General features: G+C 39.9%; 1 protein-coding gene across 3 annotated transcripts in view; it reads right to left on the bottom strand.

The window, feature by feature from the left end:
* The window catches only part of TOX (thymocyte selection associated high mobility group box), a 302,599-nt gene that overhangs the window by 112,978 nt on the left and 171,433 nt on the right, over positions 1–18,188 (bottom strand). The gene's annotated exons all lie outside the window — the stretch shown is intronic.

Genomic DNA, 18,188 nt, shown 5'->3' with positions numbered 1-18,188 from the left:
TTCACTATGCTATTCTGGTTTTATATATATTTCTAATAAAATGGATTCTCTTATTCCAGGTTACAGAGGTTAGATGAGCAGCAGTATAAAAATGAACCATACAAGTGACACCAAAACCTTATTTTAGCAGTTAAGAATATATGTTTAGGGAACAGGGTTCATATTATGTTTTATCAAGAGATGTATGGTGTGTTCCAAAGGAAAAATATTCAAATACACTGATTTGAATGGTTTTGTTAAGAAAGAGACAAATTCTGGATCCACAAAATGCTACACAGTAACAATTTACAAAATGCTTTTTCATTGTTAAATGTGTGACTTTTCGGTATGTGTGTTTACTATCTGTCTTTCCTGCTAGACTGTAAACACTACGATTGTAGGGACTATATATATATATATATATATATATATATATATATATATATATATATACTATATTCTTTTACTGCTGCTAAAGCACAGAGCCTCGTTCCAAGTAGGGGGTACAATAAATATTTGCTGTTAGATTATTTAGGGGCTTTTCAGGTTACAAAGAAGCACTTTTACATTTATGATTTCACTCGACTTCATAGCCTATCGGGGACTGGAGAACCATTCCCACCTATGGTTGAGCTCTGGCAGTCCACGACAATTGCTGGCATCCTAGTGAAATGAAATGACCAGCTCTAACCGGATCTCTGGCAGGCTCACAGATTACAGCTATAAGCCAACAATCGCTTCTCTTTTTTTCTGACTCTTAAGTAGTGGCAGCAGAGGCCTAGCCATGGTAATGACCCTACTGTCTACTTTTTCTTTTCCCACGTTTTACTGCCTGATAATGAATTAGTCTCAAAGTTTCCATGAGCTCACTATGACTTCAACATGCCTGTCCCATAGTAGGACCTGAATAAATATCTATTGATGAACGAATAAAAGTAAAATAACCAAATTTGAATGAATGGAGAGGAACAGAACAAGGCTCAAGAGTCAGCCTCTGGTCCTCATCCATGCTTTTCATGAATTAGCTATGTAACATTTAACTTCCCATAATTGGGGCTTCCCCATCTGTAAAATGGGTGGGAGGTGACTAAGCATCAACAAGTCAGTCCACAGCTCTGAAAGCATCGACAGGCTTGACTTTCAAATCCTTCACCCTGTGACAGTGGTGCCTGGGGATAGGAAATGAGACAGTCAAGCGGCTGGAAGTCAGGCAGCAGATGAATGAGCGATAACATGTCTCTATTACACAAAAGTAGATAACTGGCCTCTGAATAATTTGAAATTATCTTTTTGCACTACCACCACAAGGGAACAATTATATGTATTAGTCGAATGGCCACTTTTCTAAAAAATTTTCTCCTTGAAAGGTCTCACTCACATAGACAATGTTTCCCATTTGAAACTTTCCTAATTTGAAAGTTGTCCTTTGGGAAAAAATCTTTAATTACAGTTTATCAGAGATGCTTTGCTTTGTTTTGAAAATGGAAAATACCTCCAATACTTATGCTGCCAGAAGGTGACCAAGGTCAGTTATCAGTAAACTTTGTTTTCTTGGCTGGATAAGATGTATAGGTGGGGATTTTTCGATCAACACTAAGCTCAGAAGGCCTCCTATATGTTGTGCTGAATTCGCTTCTGTAAATCAATCTAAGGTTCCCCCACACTTTGTTTGGGGACAGGTTTTCAGTGATTGTACAGAGCAAGTTCACAACGTACACCACGGCTTGCATTACTCCTTTGTACTGTCAAAAGTGTAGAGTTACAATTCGGATTCCCTTTTCCATTATGTTCCATTATCCAATCATCTGACTTGGATCCTATGGCAATGTTTAGTCACACTTCTGAATGTTCTTTATGAAGATCAGGCGATGCTTTGTCACAATCATGCCAAAGACTCCGAGCAAGAACAGTAGAGCATCTCATAATTTTGCCCTGCCAGCATTTTGAGGCCACTTTCCTTTTAATTACTGTCAAATTCAATTTCACACCTTTTCATTCTTTGTTAAAGGATGTACTTTTCTAGGGAATATAAAATATTAACTGGTATTTACACTTTGCAGAAGCTTCCTATTAATCTTTTCCTGAAACAAATTTAACTGTAAGTTCAATATTAGTTGGAAGTTGATGGGGAAGACTATTACATAAACAGAGAAAATGAATTTCAAGTAAACATGCTTTTTCAAACCTTCTGTTTGGTCCAGTACGTGTACTGTAAGGGTCACAATAATTCAAGAAGAGCGTGCAAAACTAATATCTTAGTTGTGCAACGAGCAGAAGAAAGTGGTTTCTCAATATCATTTATCAAAGTAAGAAGAAAAAATAAAAACAGAGACCCATCCAGTGGAAGGTCACAGCCAATAACGTTTCTGCAAATAGAAAAAGGATGCTGGAGCATCAGATGTAAATTGCTGTTTGCTGAAGAATTTTAATGGAGTTCTACGTCACATTATAAAATGTTTAATTGTGCCCCCATTTTAATAACACCATCTGATTAAATGAAAAGACGCCTTGCTGATCGCAATTACAATCTGTCAAACTGCATATTTATTTACAGTTTGGTTTTCTAAAACCATAAGATAAAAAAAGAAAACTCTATTCAGCTTGTCAGGAAACTATAATTATTGTGTATCCTTCTGTCAGTTTCTGCATAAAACTTTTGGTCCTAAAATGGATCTAATTATATCTACATCAACATTTTTATAAACGCTACATTTTTTTCTCCATCTCAGTGAAATCTTTGTCGTTAACTAGGAAAAACATATTCTCTCTTTTTAAAAGGCATTAGCCAGGCTTGTTTGCTTTCTTTCCTTCAAGATGTTATAAAATAAAACATCCTTTTCAAAATATAAAAATATTTGCTTATATCCCCCTCTCTCCTGGCATGAGATTATGAAAAAAAAAACAAAACAAAACACAAACCTAACAGTTTTTGGCTGTTCCGGCAACACTGTTTGCGATTGTCTGGGATAGCATGAAATTCCTTCAGTCAGCAGCCATGAAAATCTAAGTCTCTTTTCCTAATTATATTCTGACGTTCAAGGCCTAGGGATCCTCTACAGCCACAGGTAGGAACAAGCTGCTGGAACCCACAAGGGAGGAGACTGGTCAACTGGGTTGTCCTTCCTCTGAGATCCTCCCAGCTTCTCCTCAAACCCCCTGTGTTTCCGCTGCCCACCTCCTTCCCAGGCACTCAGTGGCTTTACTCTTCTTGGGGTTGTGCTCTTTGTCAAACACCCTATGGAAATGTACCAAACACTGAATATATATCAAATCATGCATGTTTTACTTCCTGCCCTTTTAGGGTCCACTTAGGAGAAGGACTTGCTAGTTTCTATGTTTATGTTAAGATGTTTATCATTAAGGTGATCATGCTTAATACTCTGCCCATTCTGGGAATCATAATTATGGCCTTCAACTAACATGTAATAAAAGAGTCAGTGACTCCATTTAAAGGAGTACCAGAAATGTGGTTTTCAGGCACAAAGGCAGCACACAGGGTAGCTTAGAACGAGGGCCTGTAGGGACCCTTCTGGTGTCCTAACACCTAGTCCAGCTTTGATGATGTTCTCTCATAAACCACTGGATTATTTCAGATGAGTACAATCATATCAACTTAGAATAACACCATGGCAATTCTTGGAGAGCGCAAACGATGCTCATTTTTTTTATATGGAAAGTTTATACAAGGCAAGTGATATGAATCCAAGTCATTGGTCTCAAATATGCTCAGTGTCGTCAAATATATAGAAAGATCCAAACTTATAAACTGGGAAGAGGAACTGTGATGTGCTAAATATGAGACAACTACACGATGTTAAAAAGTCCTCATAGTAGAACTGTGCAGCGATCACACTAATGTGGAATCTTGAGGTCGTATTTCCCGCCGTTTACACATAACCCACACATCAACCTACACGTGGCCTTTATGATGGGATTCCTGCCCACCTGGCTGGCCTCCACTCCCTGCATGCGTCTTACGATTTTATGCCTAATCTCCCACTTCCCAAACATGCCGCTCTGACCTCTGTGCCGTTCTTTGATCATGCTGTTCCCTCACCCTGAGAGCCTGCCCTGCTGCTTGTTCATCTGGGTTTCACTCCCCCAACACGGCAAACCTCAGCTTTGAAAGATGCTTGAAAGCCATTTCTGAATACTGCTGGCAGATTCATAAGCAATTTCTCCTATGTTCCATATGCAATTTGTTTATACCTCCTCCAAAACAATGACCATAGCATGCTATGTAATTTGTATGTCTTTTTATGTGACATCAGAGGCAAGGGCCAGGCCACCACAGCAAGGCCTGTGCCTAGCAGGCACAGAAGACACTCAATATATATTTATTGACTTAATCCAAGTGTCTTGTTTATCCTTTTCTGATAGAGAGTCCTCTTGCCTCAAACTATCTCTTAGGGATAAAAATTACTTCAGCCTAAAGCAGCCTGCTCAAGGCATAGGCAGTTCTATTTTATAAGTGTTTTATTACACAAAGTTGAAAATTGCCTGCAGCTTTCTCTCTTTTTTCATCATTTTGTCCTCTAGAGTTTCTCATGGACAGCATCACATTGTCTATATTCCCTTATTAAGAACTAGTAGGTGTGGGGATTAGTGCCTTTCAGGGAACCCAGAAAAACTGTAGCTTTGTGGTTTTCCACCCTGGTTGCACACTAAAATCACCTGACGAGTTCTGAAAAAATACTAATCTTTGGACCCCACCCCAGAACAAACAGATCGGATGGATGGCTCTGGGGCGGGGCCCGATGCATTCCGCCTGCTGGTGAGCACTTTGTCTTGATAACACAACTCTTCTTGCTGCTTAAGTGAGGGACCCTGGACTAGGGTCAGGCCTCACCTCTCAGGCCCCACCCCAGACTTGCTGAACCAGACTCTACATTTTAACAAGGTCTCAATGATTTGCATATACATTAAAGTTTGAGAAGCACTGACTACGCCTCAATCTCTTTTAGATCTCAAGTTCCCACACTGTCCATCAGGGAGCAGATCATGCTTCTGGGTAGGTGATATGGTAGACGAGGTGGGAGAAACGGACCCCAGCCTCAGAGGCCATGTGAGCAACATGTTTAATTGTCCTAATTGTCCCACACATTATGCAGTAATACCCAAATTTAAATTAAGACCTTTTGGGGTCACTGCAGTGGTCTAGGAATCCACATGCAGACCATATAAACATATGGATGTATTTGACAAAATTTTTCCAAGTCTATACAGAAGCTACTGAGAGTCATAAAATACAAGTGAACTTAGTAGCATTACTGAATCCTTGGGATGTTACCTATTTTTTAAATCAATGAATCTTGAAAGTTTGACTGTTTTTAAGGTTGGAGGAATTTGATGAAGTTTTGAAATTAAAATGTAAAAAGTTTGGAACCTACTAGAGTTAAAATTTTAAGGGCTATCTGTCAAAGAAAGGGTAGATGTTTACTGGACCCTGTGTGAACAGAAATAACATGAGGTTTCAGCGTCCAACTGGCTCTTTATAAAGCAGTGGATACTTTCTTATGTCTAGTAGGTGGCCCACATTTTGCTGGAGGATGTTGTGACAATATGAATTAGATTACTTGGGAACTTATTTCTTTCTCCTGGAATGCAATTTTGATATTATAAAGTAAGTTAATTGAAGAGCATGATTGGATTTAACAAAACGTATTTTATAAATATCTTTTAAAGGGCCCCGTTTCCTTAGTAGCATAGGCCTGTAAATTCTGTCCAAGGCACAAAGAACTAGGCCTTGTGGAAGACTTATTTGTATTCCTCTATTTTAGCTGTGTGTATCCCCTACCCTGGGTCCTAGCTCTAGTCTGAAGCTATCGCTGGTGTTTATCAAGGAGATCTAAAGAATAGTCGCAAATAAACACAACCATGGTCAAATGATGTTAGAGATCTGAAGATCAGCAGTACCTGTATCTTGGATGACTAAAGACACCTCTTTTCCTAAATATTTTTCTATATTTAATTGGTTGGTAAAATATTTCCCAGTCCTCATTTTTTTCTTCAGAGAAGCATTATTCCCTATCATGTATTTTGTAGTCTTTTTTCCTTTTCACTGTCAAATTGCACAAGCTCTTGGATGTCTTCCAAATTCCCTTGGGAGTTTATTTCATGGTTTAATACAGGATGGCCCATTTTAAGCAGTTCCCTTTGAAAGTGTTGAGCAGGGACTCTTTTAAATGGGTCACTCTGAGTTTGGGACAAGAGTAGTTATTTAGTTTAATATCGTGGACATGTAGCTGAAGAGATCATTAGGAATGATTTCCAATGGTAATTGGAGTCCAGACACTCCAATGGTAATACTTGAAGCAGAATGGAAACATGTAAATAAAGTCAGAAATATCTAGTTCTACTCTAAATTTTTAGTCTAATTATTTCTCTTCCTTATTATAGATATATATGTATATACATGTATATTGAAGATATGTGTACTTTTTCTTACTAAATTTACTCTGCTTTAGTAATTTAATGATTAAATTCATAAAATGCACAATTACATAAAGTGTTACACTACAGATAAGCCTAAATTGGAAGTTATGTATTGTTCAGCATTGATTCAATGCTGACATGGCTGAACTGAAGCTGGTTATTTTGAACTGCAGTGGAAGATGATCAAGTCATCTCAGAGCAGAAAAAAAGAATATATAATACTCAAGTTCAATTACTTTTCAGTTTAACTCTCCTGCTACCACTCCAGCTAAAGTCACAGGCTTGAGCTAAAATGATAATGGAATTTTGGTGTTCCAGAAGGTATCTTTGTAATGGACTTTGGTTTTGTTATAATTCCTTCTGGTTATGGAACTTTATCTTATCTGTTTGTCTCCACAGATTCTATCATAATTTTTCTTAAATTTAACAAATTCATATTTTGAAAATCAGAGAAGTGTGGTCTACTTTGTTTCTTTCATGCATTTAAATAAGGTTTTCAAATAGATCGTTTTGCTCTTTCACTGGCATAAGGAAACTGCAGAGTGGGTTTAATTTCATTTATGATTAGCTTATATCTTTTAAAAAATTATTTTATTTAAAAAAAATTTATAGTTGATTTACAATGTTGTGTTAATTTCTACTGTACAGCAAAGTGATTCAGATATATATATATCTGAATATTGCTATGTATATATTGAATATACTTCCCTGTGTTATACAGTAGAAACTTGTTGTTTATCCATTCTATATATAATAGTCTGCATCTGGATTAGCTTGTATCTTAAAGAAAACTAGTTCAAACTCGGCCTATGATTCTTTGTATTTTCTTTTTTTTAAGAGCGGGAGGCCTAGATTTTCTTTTTTTTCTACCGAGGGAGAAAGAACAGTATTCCTTTGTTTTAAATTAAGTTACTCTAGAACACTGGTTCTCAAACTTGAGCATGCAACAGAATCACCCGGAGATCTTATTAAAAGCTAGATACCTGGGACCAACAGCCAGAGTTTGAGAAGGTACGAGGTAGGGCCCAAGAATTTACCTTCTTAACAAGTTCCCAGCTGATGCTGATGCTGGCCATCTGTGAGCTGCATTTTGAGACAGCCCATGGCTCATGAATGAACTTTCTAGACCCAGTGGGACACACAGCATGGGAACACAGAGCTTCTCTTTTTGTTTATCACCACGATCTTATTTGTATCAAATAAACATACCCTCTCCTTTCTCTCTGTGAGCATGATGATTATGCTAACTTTGGGCCTTCCCAATGTACTTCAGTCATGCTTTAATGTTATGCAGAACTCTCTAGCCATACATGAAATCCACAGAGTGACTCAGGAAAAGAATGGTAAACTGTTCAACTCCAATCAGGTCTCCCTTGATTACAAATCCTCCATCTGTTCTCACTGACTAACAAATGAAGTTCAAATGCCTTGCTTCATATTCAAGGATCTGTATGAACTGGCCCCAGCCTAATATTCGTTCTTTCATCTATATCCACTCAACTGATGTTTGATGAGATCTGGTTCTTTGCCAGAAATTATCCAAGATACTCCCACTTTATGTGCCATTTCTCCCTTTCACCCATTTTATGATGTAATGAAATTAAATATTTTCGTTTTTGTTTTTGCTTTCCTTCACATATGCCTTTGCTTTCATTGTTACCAATACATTATTTATTTGTAAATGTGGGAAATAATACCCATTTCAAATTATATAGTGTGCTCTTGACTAATGCCTGTTTTCTATTTTCTCTTCTCCTTTTCTTAATATTCTTAGTGCTTTATCTATAGTGTCATAGTAAACTCATCTTCTAACTATTGCTTTAGTTTGATTTATTCATGCCTTGCTTCCTTAGCAGGTATCTCACTGATTTCCATATTTTTCACAAGGGTAGCATTCTACCTCGAAGCTAGTAGATGCTTAATAAAAATGTTGACTGTTACTGTCTTTATTATCAACACTTAAAAGTATGAGAATGTTTTATGAAGACCTATTCAAAAGTGTGAAAAATATTTATTGCTGGATTTTAAGATGCCTGCCAAAACAGGACAATTTGGATTTAAGTTAGAATTTAAGTATCACTGAATTTTGCTCAAAATTAGCTTTCATTAGCCATTTTTCAGGAAAATATAAATCACTTCCTGGTTGTTGGAATGACAGTGGAGAAAGAGAGCTGAGAGTGCGCTCAGTGGAGTGGAGAGAACTGTACGTGACAGACAGTCCAGCTGGCCTCACTCTGCAGCTGACTAAACCATGGAAACTGGCCTAAGTGCGTTTGTCAAAATGGTTACCCAAGGAAAACGGTGAAGGTCATAGTTTTAAACACCATGCTGTCAATATCAATGCCTCCTTTATCCAGCTGCAATGAACTATGATGGCAAGAACCCGAAGACCAAGTCAGGAGAGGCTGGCCTAGTCCTGCCTCTGGTAGCTGTATAAATTTAGGCAGTCCTGAACAGCTCTGAGAATTGACTTTATTGAGTTGTCAAATGAAGAATTTTGCTTAGTGATCCACATAATTTCCAGCTCAAATCTCCAATTCTATGATTGTTCTTGCAAGACTAATACTACTACCAATAGGTGGAACCTGCATTTGCTCTTGCAGTGTCCTTTTAAGAGAAGGTCTGTGCAAATCTCTGATCACTGCCCATTCCCACATTTACAGAAATTATCTAGTTAGAGTACGGTTCTCATTCAGGAGCAGTTTTCCCTCAGAAGACATCAGGCCACGTCCAGAGATTTTTTTAGTTGCAACAACTGGAAGGTTTGGGGTGCTACTGGCATCCAGCGGGTAGAGGTCAGGGCTGCTGCTAACATTCTACAGTGCAAAGAACAGTATCCCCCTCCCCAACAAAGAATTATTCAACCCGAAATGTCAAGGGCACCAAGGTTAAGAATCCCTGATCTAGATAGTAAGCTAGATAATAACTTCTCTGTAAGAAGTTATTTCCTTGGCATCTATAATAGTTCTGGGCACAGAGTAAGAGCTCAGTGTACGCTTGTTAGAAAAAAATATTTTTAAAGTTTCTGATATTCCCAGCTCATTAATCATTCCTTTGAGTTAAGATTTTGAAGAAAGATCACTCTAAAAATGCATCTATGACTCATGATGAGTGACAGATAGACTGATTTCTTACATTAAGTGTCCAGTCATTTATTAGGACATATCCAGCTTTGTGGGGAGACAAAGAGTCAAGAAAGGAAACAAGAAACGTGAAGTGCCATTCATTAAGGTCATACCACACAGAATGTCATAGAAAATCCAGCCTGAGGGCTGAAGGTTTTCTATCATCTTTTCAAGATGTGCAAGCTATATTTAATTTTTGAAAAATTATAATAATAACTAATTATAATAATTATATATAATAATTATAATATTGGTTATTTATTATAATGGTTATAATAATAACCAATGGTTATTGGTTATTATTATAGTAATTATTACAATGGTTATTTTTGAAGTTTAATTACTAATCTATTGATACTAAGGGTAAAATAAGAATGAAGTCACCTAAAAGTCCATAAGCAACTTCAAAGAGGATACACAGTTGATATTCCAACCTACAGAGGAATTGACAGGGTCCACATTTCATAAACAATTCTTTAAGACATAGATCTATATGACAGTTTTCCAAAGCCCAAATTATTACCTACAGTTATAGAATGTCATAACCAAAACAAGCATTAGAATACATTTGGTGTGAAGGCCCAGATAAGTTAAGAACTTGCCAGGCTCTTTCAGTTATACTCTCAATACCTCTAATTACTGCAAAATGAGTGTGGATTTCACTACACAACAAGCATTCTTTTCCTGACTAGATTCCTAGAGGCAGAAATGGCAGAGAAAAAGAGAAGTTCCAAACTGTCTTCTGACCTTCTCCATACATTTTGTAAATACTTATGTAAATTATTTGCCAATCTACCAGATCTCATCAAAACTTTTTGACGTGAAAATTTTATAATTGTTTTTCAAAATTAGGTCATTAAAGTCTTTCTAAACACCTCTTGGCCTCTTTAAATATCTGAAAGAAGTTATGTTTTTAGTTTTCAAACCTACTTGACTACATATATTTTTATCTTAATGTTTATACTTTAAAAGTATGTTAAGTCCAATCAACCACATAACTATAATTATTATGATGTTACATGAGCTACACACCCCCAGATTTTATCATTTTGAGGAACTAGAATCAGACACTTTGGGATGGGAAGAATTCTGTGTCCCTCTCTCGGTGCCTCATTTCCCGCTCTGCTGGATTAGAGAATTCTGCAGCCTGACGCCACCTAAGGCGTCTGAGTTGGGAACAGTAGCTGTTCTTAGTTTAGGATCTTCCTAAACGAAGGAGCTATGTAAATGTCCGTTAACAATGGGATAATCCATATGGCTTATACATCAGTCTTCCTGTTGTCTCAGTCATTTCTGTGTGTTCTCTTGGAATTGTCCTGACTAAGTGCTTTACACATTTGAGGTTCCCAGGATTGAAGTTTAGGAGGAAGAAGCCAGAGAGGAAGGGAAAGATAGGGTATGAAATATATTCTAATCATTATAAATGAGCACACTTACACAGTTAGAGTGTGTGTAATAAGTGTAATAAGTGTGTGTGTGTGTGTGTGTGTGTGTGTGTGTAGACATATATACACACATACCAAGCTACTCTTGCACCTGCTGCTGTGGAATCCCTGTTACATTAGGACAGGAAGTGTGAACTTCCCCGGGCTCTTCAATTTCTTAAGGACTCGCTTAATCCAGCAGATACAACCCTGAGTGCACACGCACTCACTTGCCAACTGCTGCAGGGGTGTCTCCTCCGACAGCGCTTCAAGGCGCGCAGGGTAGGGAGGGATTAGACAGCCAAAGTCCCCCACAGAGTGAGAGGCAGTGGGAGGCAGATCACCAACTAGCCGAGCAGACTAGATAACTCGGGGGAACAGGGCTAATATTTACTCATTTTTTTAACATGCGAGATTTGCAGTGTTCACTCATTCCATAAAACATGGCAGTGTGATGAGAGGTGAGTGGTGGTGGTGGTGATGGGGGCAGTGCCAGTCTAGACCAGTGTTTCCGAAAGGTGACATTTGAGCTGAGAAGCGAGCGTGAAGATCTGAGTCAAGAGTATCCCCAACAGCTCGAAGGTGACTAGGTGGGAGGCGAGTGACAGAAAACCGGGGTGACTGCAGCTCAGTTAGGGGCAGAAGAGTAGGAAGCAAGGCCAGCAATCTCAGAAGGGCCCTGAATGTCATGTTAAGAAACACGGAATTTTTCTTTCTCTTTTGTCTTAGGTGCAATGAGGAGTCACTGAAGGGTGGCCAAGCTAATGTCTGCTAAGATCACACTGACGCTTGTGTGGAGAATGTTTGATGGAGGGATGAGAGCTAGGAGAGGAGGCCAGCGAGGAAAGCCCTTCCATGATCCCAAGAGAAGACGGCGCTGCAGACCATGGTGGGAGCAGTGAAGAAGGAAGCTATGTGGGTAGATTCCAAATATGCTTTGGAGGCAATTCAGTCACGACTTGCTGCGCATAAACTGGATGTTTGGAGTGAGAGGAAAAGATGAACCAAGTTTTTAGGGTGAACACCTGGGGTGGACACTGATTCAGCTCACGTAACACATGCTCAGTGAAGCTCCCTCGCTCCAAACACACCTTCCCTGCTTCTCCCTGCTAGTAACCAATCGTTTCTCGAGATCCTATTCTAACTCTACCCCTGCTAGGTAGCCTTCCTGGATTCTTCATGTCATTTTATAACTCTGCGATAGTAAGTGCCATGCTTTGAAATGCTGGATGACTTTACGTATGAAACTCATTTGTTTTACTAGACACTTGAGGGCAGGACCTGTTCCCATATCATTTTTGCATCCTCACCATCAACATGCGCAGCGTCTCACATATAGTCACTGGAACTGAAATGCCAGTGTCCTCAGGACAGTCCCAGTTTTGGGCCTAATCATTACTAGTTAGGTGCTTTACTCTCAAATCCGTGCTGGTTTGAATGATAAATTATATGGTAATCCTACATATGGTAGATGCCCAATACTGCCTAATTATTCTAAGACTCAAGGCCTATGTATATGAATGCAACACAAAGAGGAAAAATTGGGGCTCAATTTTAGACTCTGCCAGAGTCCAAAAGAATGAATCTTCTGATAAAGAATCCAACCAAAAAGCAAAGACACTTAGTACTGCCGAAATGTGATCTCTGTCTGCCTACAAAGAGGAAGTGGAATGCAAAACGAGCTGCAGATATTCAAAGACCTTCGGGCCTCAAGCAGCTAGCTATTTTAGGTAAATATGCATTTTTGGTATTTTAATTCTGTGATTTTCCATTGACATATGAAGTTGCAAAGATGGAAGAAGGGATTTCCAGATTGTACAGTACGTGTTAGAGTCGTTCTCACCTCTGTATTTTTAAACTAAGCAGCAATAGGAAGGGTTTGAAATGAAACTCCCTGATAACTGTCAACAGGATTACTGTCATAAACATTTGATCAAATATTCTCAAGGCAAAGGACCTATAACCAGGTTTATTCCTTGTCAAAACATTTGTTTGCTCTCTCGTGGACATAACCCTAATCACTTTCTCATCTCCTGCATTTTATGCCTGAGTGGCGTCTTCTTCACACTTGGACCAAGAGCGCCTTGGGCAAGATTCTTCTTTCCCGGGTCGAGTGCAGCCCTGCATTCATGCAGGTGCGTATCCAATCAACTGTAATAAGAAGAATCCACGATTTTATGCATCATAAAGTTGTCATCGAGGGGCCTGAGGAAACCCTTTTGTGATCCATGATTCAGAGTTACGTGCATTTGTCTCCCAGTAGATATTTGATATTTTCTCGTCAGTAATATATTTTTCTCAGTATTTTGATAGATTGTCCAGGGAGATTTAATTCCTAATTTCATCTTTTCTGGCCTCTGCAGGAAGCTGTATACTGTAGTCATTTTTTTTCTGTTTACTTTGCCTGTGTTTTTTGGAATAGGTTCACAGTTTTTCATTTTGTATCATAGGGTCGCTAGAGAATGGCGCGAGAACATGTGAGGACAGCTGAGCTCCTCCCCTTCCTTGCTGTACAGCGCTTTACTGGCAAGAAGAACCCTGCAGATTCCACATGTGGAGGCGCCCCGTCCACAGCCACAGCCACAGCCCATGTCCCTCGGCCCTTTCCCCCTTAACACCAAAGCTTTCGATGGCAAGTCACATGAGAAGATTAACTCCAACTCTTCAAAGTAACCATGCTTTACAGCCTCAGAGAGTTAGAATCTATTATTTTTTCTTTCTTTTTTTTGTTTTTTTGAAGTATAGTTGAGGTACAATATTAAATAAGTTTCAGGTGTACAGTACAGTGATTCACAATTTTAATGGTTATATTCCATTTATAGTTATTATAAAATATTGGCTATAGAATCTATTATCTTTTTAATTTAAAAAAGCCAAAATTTTAAATGAATATGAATAAGAAAGCATTACTTTGCAAATCATATCAGTAACATATAGTATAAAATTTAATTGGTTTACTAAAACCTCACATGAGAATTAAGGAAATCCCAATATTACGGTACGTTCAAAAGAAACAGATGTTTATCACCTGTTTATAATTTACTGTGTGAGAACCTATGATGATTGCCTTACTTGTACTATGTCATTTAATCTTCACAACAAGAGAAACACACTCTATTGTTGTCTGCATTTCACAAATGGGGAACCAGCTGAAGTCCCCTGTGCCAGGTCCTGCAGGTAGGAAGGGCCTATCTTCTTCATCACTGCATGAAAATGGAACTTTGAACTTAATGAGGCCATGTTTGGGATTCTCTGCCCTCAGACATCCCTGATTTCAGTACTCTTTCCATTGTACCAATGGAATGTGCTAGCATTCTAACTGTATCTTTTAAATTACCTTGTGCTCTAAGAAGCAGCTCTTTGTCATACCACATTTAAGGGACTGTTCTTCCGTAGCTTATGCCCTCTAACACTGAGGTGCCATTTTGCTGTGCATGGACTATTCCAAATAGGCAAGGATGGTGTGTCCCTGCCCCACTGCTGTGGAGACTGGTTGTATGATGCATAAAAGTACTTAGTCTAAATAACCACCCTGGTAGATCCACCCTAGACCAGATCCTGCTTGGGAAACCCTGCGTAGGCAGTTGAGTGCCTGGGCTGACTCGGACAGTGAATCACTGTGAAGATCTCACTAAGTGCTGACATGTTCAAACCTTCCAGCTCCTCCTCCGAGATAACTACGTGTGGCGTTGGCATGCAGAGTAGGTTGCCAGCCAGCTTCTGGCCCCGCGGGGGGACCTCCAGAGCACCGCTCGCGGGAGATGGGGTGTCCCGCAGGCCGGGCGAGCAGCAGGGGGCACTGACGTGGAGAGCTCTGAAAGCCCCGTCCCGACCCCACCCGCCTTCATGGATTGAGCGTCCTTGTCCGCGCTCTGGGGTTGACGGGGGGTGGGGGGGGCCCTTAGCTCACGGGGGGCATCTGAGCACACCGCTCCTTTGGGACTCGGCCTGTCAGGATGCTTTTGTGACCCTGGCCACGTTCATTTAGCATTGCTGCACAGGAATGAAGAGAACCTGGCTGAAGTTTATACACAATTCGCTGTCTGTTTCTTTGGCTCTTATCAATTCCCTGTCATACAGAATATTCAAACTTTTATGAAGAGACAAATCAATATGAACATATCAGAAACAGTAGGAGGAGTTTAATAAAGAGAAGGAAACATTTCTAGCTAATTTCAGATCTGCTATCCTTGGCAAGCTGCCCAGAATTTTTACTTCTTTTATTTATAAAATAATTTAAATATCTTTGTACTTTTAAAAGTAAATTTTGTATCTTAACGATGGAGAGGAAAGAACATCTTGAAGCTGGCTGATAGTGGATTCCTGGCAAGTGGCAGACACCCCAACTACTGGTCACACGGCAGAGCTCACAAGAATTTGTCTGTTAGCACAGGCTGCTGCCACCTGAGGAGTTAACACCACCTTCCTCACAGAGGAGTTAAGAATTTAAATTTCCGGATTTTTGGCAAAGAGCTAATATTTTTCATTAGCTGGAATGCTAATTTATTCAACATGATGACTAGAAAATGTACTTCAACTGTTAGGTACTAGAAATATTAATCTTGTATCTCACTTAATCCCCCAAACCACATGGTGCTGTAAATAGTTGTCATACCATTTTTTTCCTTTTACAGAGAAGGAAACCGAGAGTCAAAGAGATCCAGTGATTTGTCAAAGTCACCAGCTAGAATTCCAAGCCCACCCTTTTTTCATTGGACTATAAGATCTCTCTTTTCCTCTGCTCACTCTCTGATTATATTATTTCAGCAAGGTAAACATAAAGTGAGTTTATACTGTTAGAAAAAAAGAGGACAGAATTGGGAATGTCGTCTGGCTGGCACAGCTGGTGTGAGCGGTGACGGCATCAAGTCCATCAGAAACCTCCACGGGGGGACGGAGAGAACCGGAGGCCCCATTAAGGCTCTCAGTACAGAGTCATCAAGCCCTCACCCTGTGAGAGGCACAGCCCCTGCCTCACCAGGAATGCAGAGTGACAAAGACCTCGGCCTGCCTGCTTCACCACCTCCAGGCTGCCAGCTGTGTAACCTGCCTCTGTCCACAGTCCCTCCTGGGTAAGGTAAGGATCACACCTGCCTCTCCTAGTGTGACTGTGGGGATTAAGGAGGAAACTGTGTAAAACACTTTGCCCAGGACCTGGCAAGAGCAGGTGTCCAGGGAATGTCAGCACAGTAGTTCTTGGAATGACCCAGGCAGGATGGACACTGGTAACTAGAAGAGGAACGACAGACAGTGTGAGGAAAACCCAGACAAGCAGCCGTGGGGCTTCCGAGCAGGGGGACAGCAGACAGCTGACGTGAGGCACACTGTCTGCCTGGCGCTGCTCGAGGGCTTCAGACGCCTGGACCCACTGAAGCCTCACAACCAAGGCCAACGAGGCACGTGCACTCACTCGCGCACAAGCACATGCAGCCAGTGACGGCCGGGCAGGGGCCGAGGCCGGGCTGTCCCGTGCCCTGAGCCAGCTGGCGCTCCCAGCACCCACACCGCTTCTCCAGACCCTGAGGCCGCCGGCTGGTTTCTGCAGGTGGCCAGCACTCCCCGGGCAACTGAAGGAGTGGCCCGTATCTGGGAATTTGAACTTACAGAGTCTCACATTTTCCAGGTTTCACATATGTGACCCTCACCTTTCCAAGCGAACCGTCAGCTCCTGGATTCTAACACTTACTGCGTGTAACACCTAGTGGGTCGGAGGCACAGTGAAGACACTCCGGAAACACGTGAAGACGAGGGTGAAAAGGCGGCGCGAAGCACCGCTGCAGGGAAGGCAGTGTCTGCTGTATGCTGGGAAACACGGGCTAAGCCCCATGCGCTGCCATAATCAGACATAAGGCTGCTTTGGGGAAAGCAAGAGCCACACAGAAACAAGAAAATACCCCAGGTAACACAGTAGCTGTTCACCGAAGGTCCCAATCTGCATCTTCCTGGTGGGGGGAATGGCCATTGCCAGCCACTGGTACTCTCATGATGGGATAAGAAGCCCCGACACACACACACAATCAATACCTAAATGTGTGACTGCATATATTTATGTAGAAGGAGAGACAGAGGTACATATATAGATGCGAACAGCTTACTTTTATTCCATGTGCATATAGTTACGTGGTTGAGCCTGACTCGTCTCCTCATCCTGGTAATTGTTCAAGCACTGTAAGCTATGTGTACCACACATTTTAAAGCATTTTCTTTAAAGTATTTTAAAGAAAATGCTTTAAAATGCTAATAGCTTTATTTGTCTTTTGATAGTCTTAATAATATAATGGTTTTAGCAACAGCCTTTATGAATCTATCATGTTAATTAAAGAGGGACTTTATTTTTCATCCAGATCATTTTCAAGTTTCATAATGTATGAAGGACTGGTCCTATCTTGATTTGGTAAGCCATTATTTACGTCTGCTGGTTAGCAGAAAATGTGATTAACTATGCATTGCATATAAAAATATGAAAAATGTTAATAGTGTAATATGTTTTGGGGCTTGAATAATATTTTATTAAAGACAATAAAGATTTTGATTAAAAACCCCCCAAATCCCTTAAATGTTAATGATACTTTTCAAATGTAACAAATCTTGAGAAAGTTTTTTGCCTATCCTGAATTATAAAAAGGAGTTGAATCCTCCTTCTGTCAAACAGTACTTGGATTTCCCTGGGGAATTTTTATACTCCCTTAAATTCAGAGAAGCTCAACCTATCAATTTTGTTATTATATATCTATCAAAATGCTAAATATATTTATTAGGTGGAGGAAAAAAAAGACCTGTTCTCTGGATTACTATGGCATTTGTGATATTTTAAATGAGCGAGAAAAGGAAAGTTGAATCGAATATTTTAACGACTGCCCCACATGGTTAAAGACTCTGCAGCACATCACACCTTTTCTCCAATGGAGCGTGTGTTGCTTCTGGCAGAGAAATGTATATGAACGACTGATCTAAAAAGACAAATATTATGTTCCTGTAGGTACTGTTTGTCCACATAAGAGAACTCAGAACTTTCAAACTGGAAAAAACTGAAATGGAAAAAAAAACAAAACCTGCTCTTACAATGTTCCCATATGCTCTAGATAAGAACAGTTAATGAATAATGAAGGAAGCGGTGTCTTGGAGTGAGACTGGTTCATTGTTCTCCTGAAAAGCATTTTAGACTAATTCTCCTATGACTCCATGACTAAATGGATTTATAATGCACCACTTTAATGTTAATAAT

This window comes from Balaenoptera borealis (genome assembly GCF_965194805.1).
Source record: "Balaenoptera borealis genome assembly, chromosome: 17".
Classification (NCBI taxonomy): domain Eukaryota; kingdom Metazoa; phylum Chordata; class Mammalia; order Artiodactyla; family Balaenopteridae; genus Balaenoptera; species Balaenoptera borealis.
This window is presented reverse-complemented; position numbering and strand designations above follow the sequence as displayed.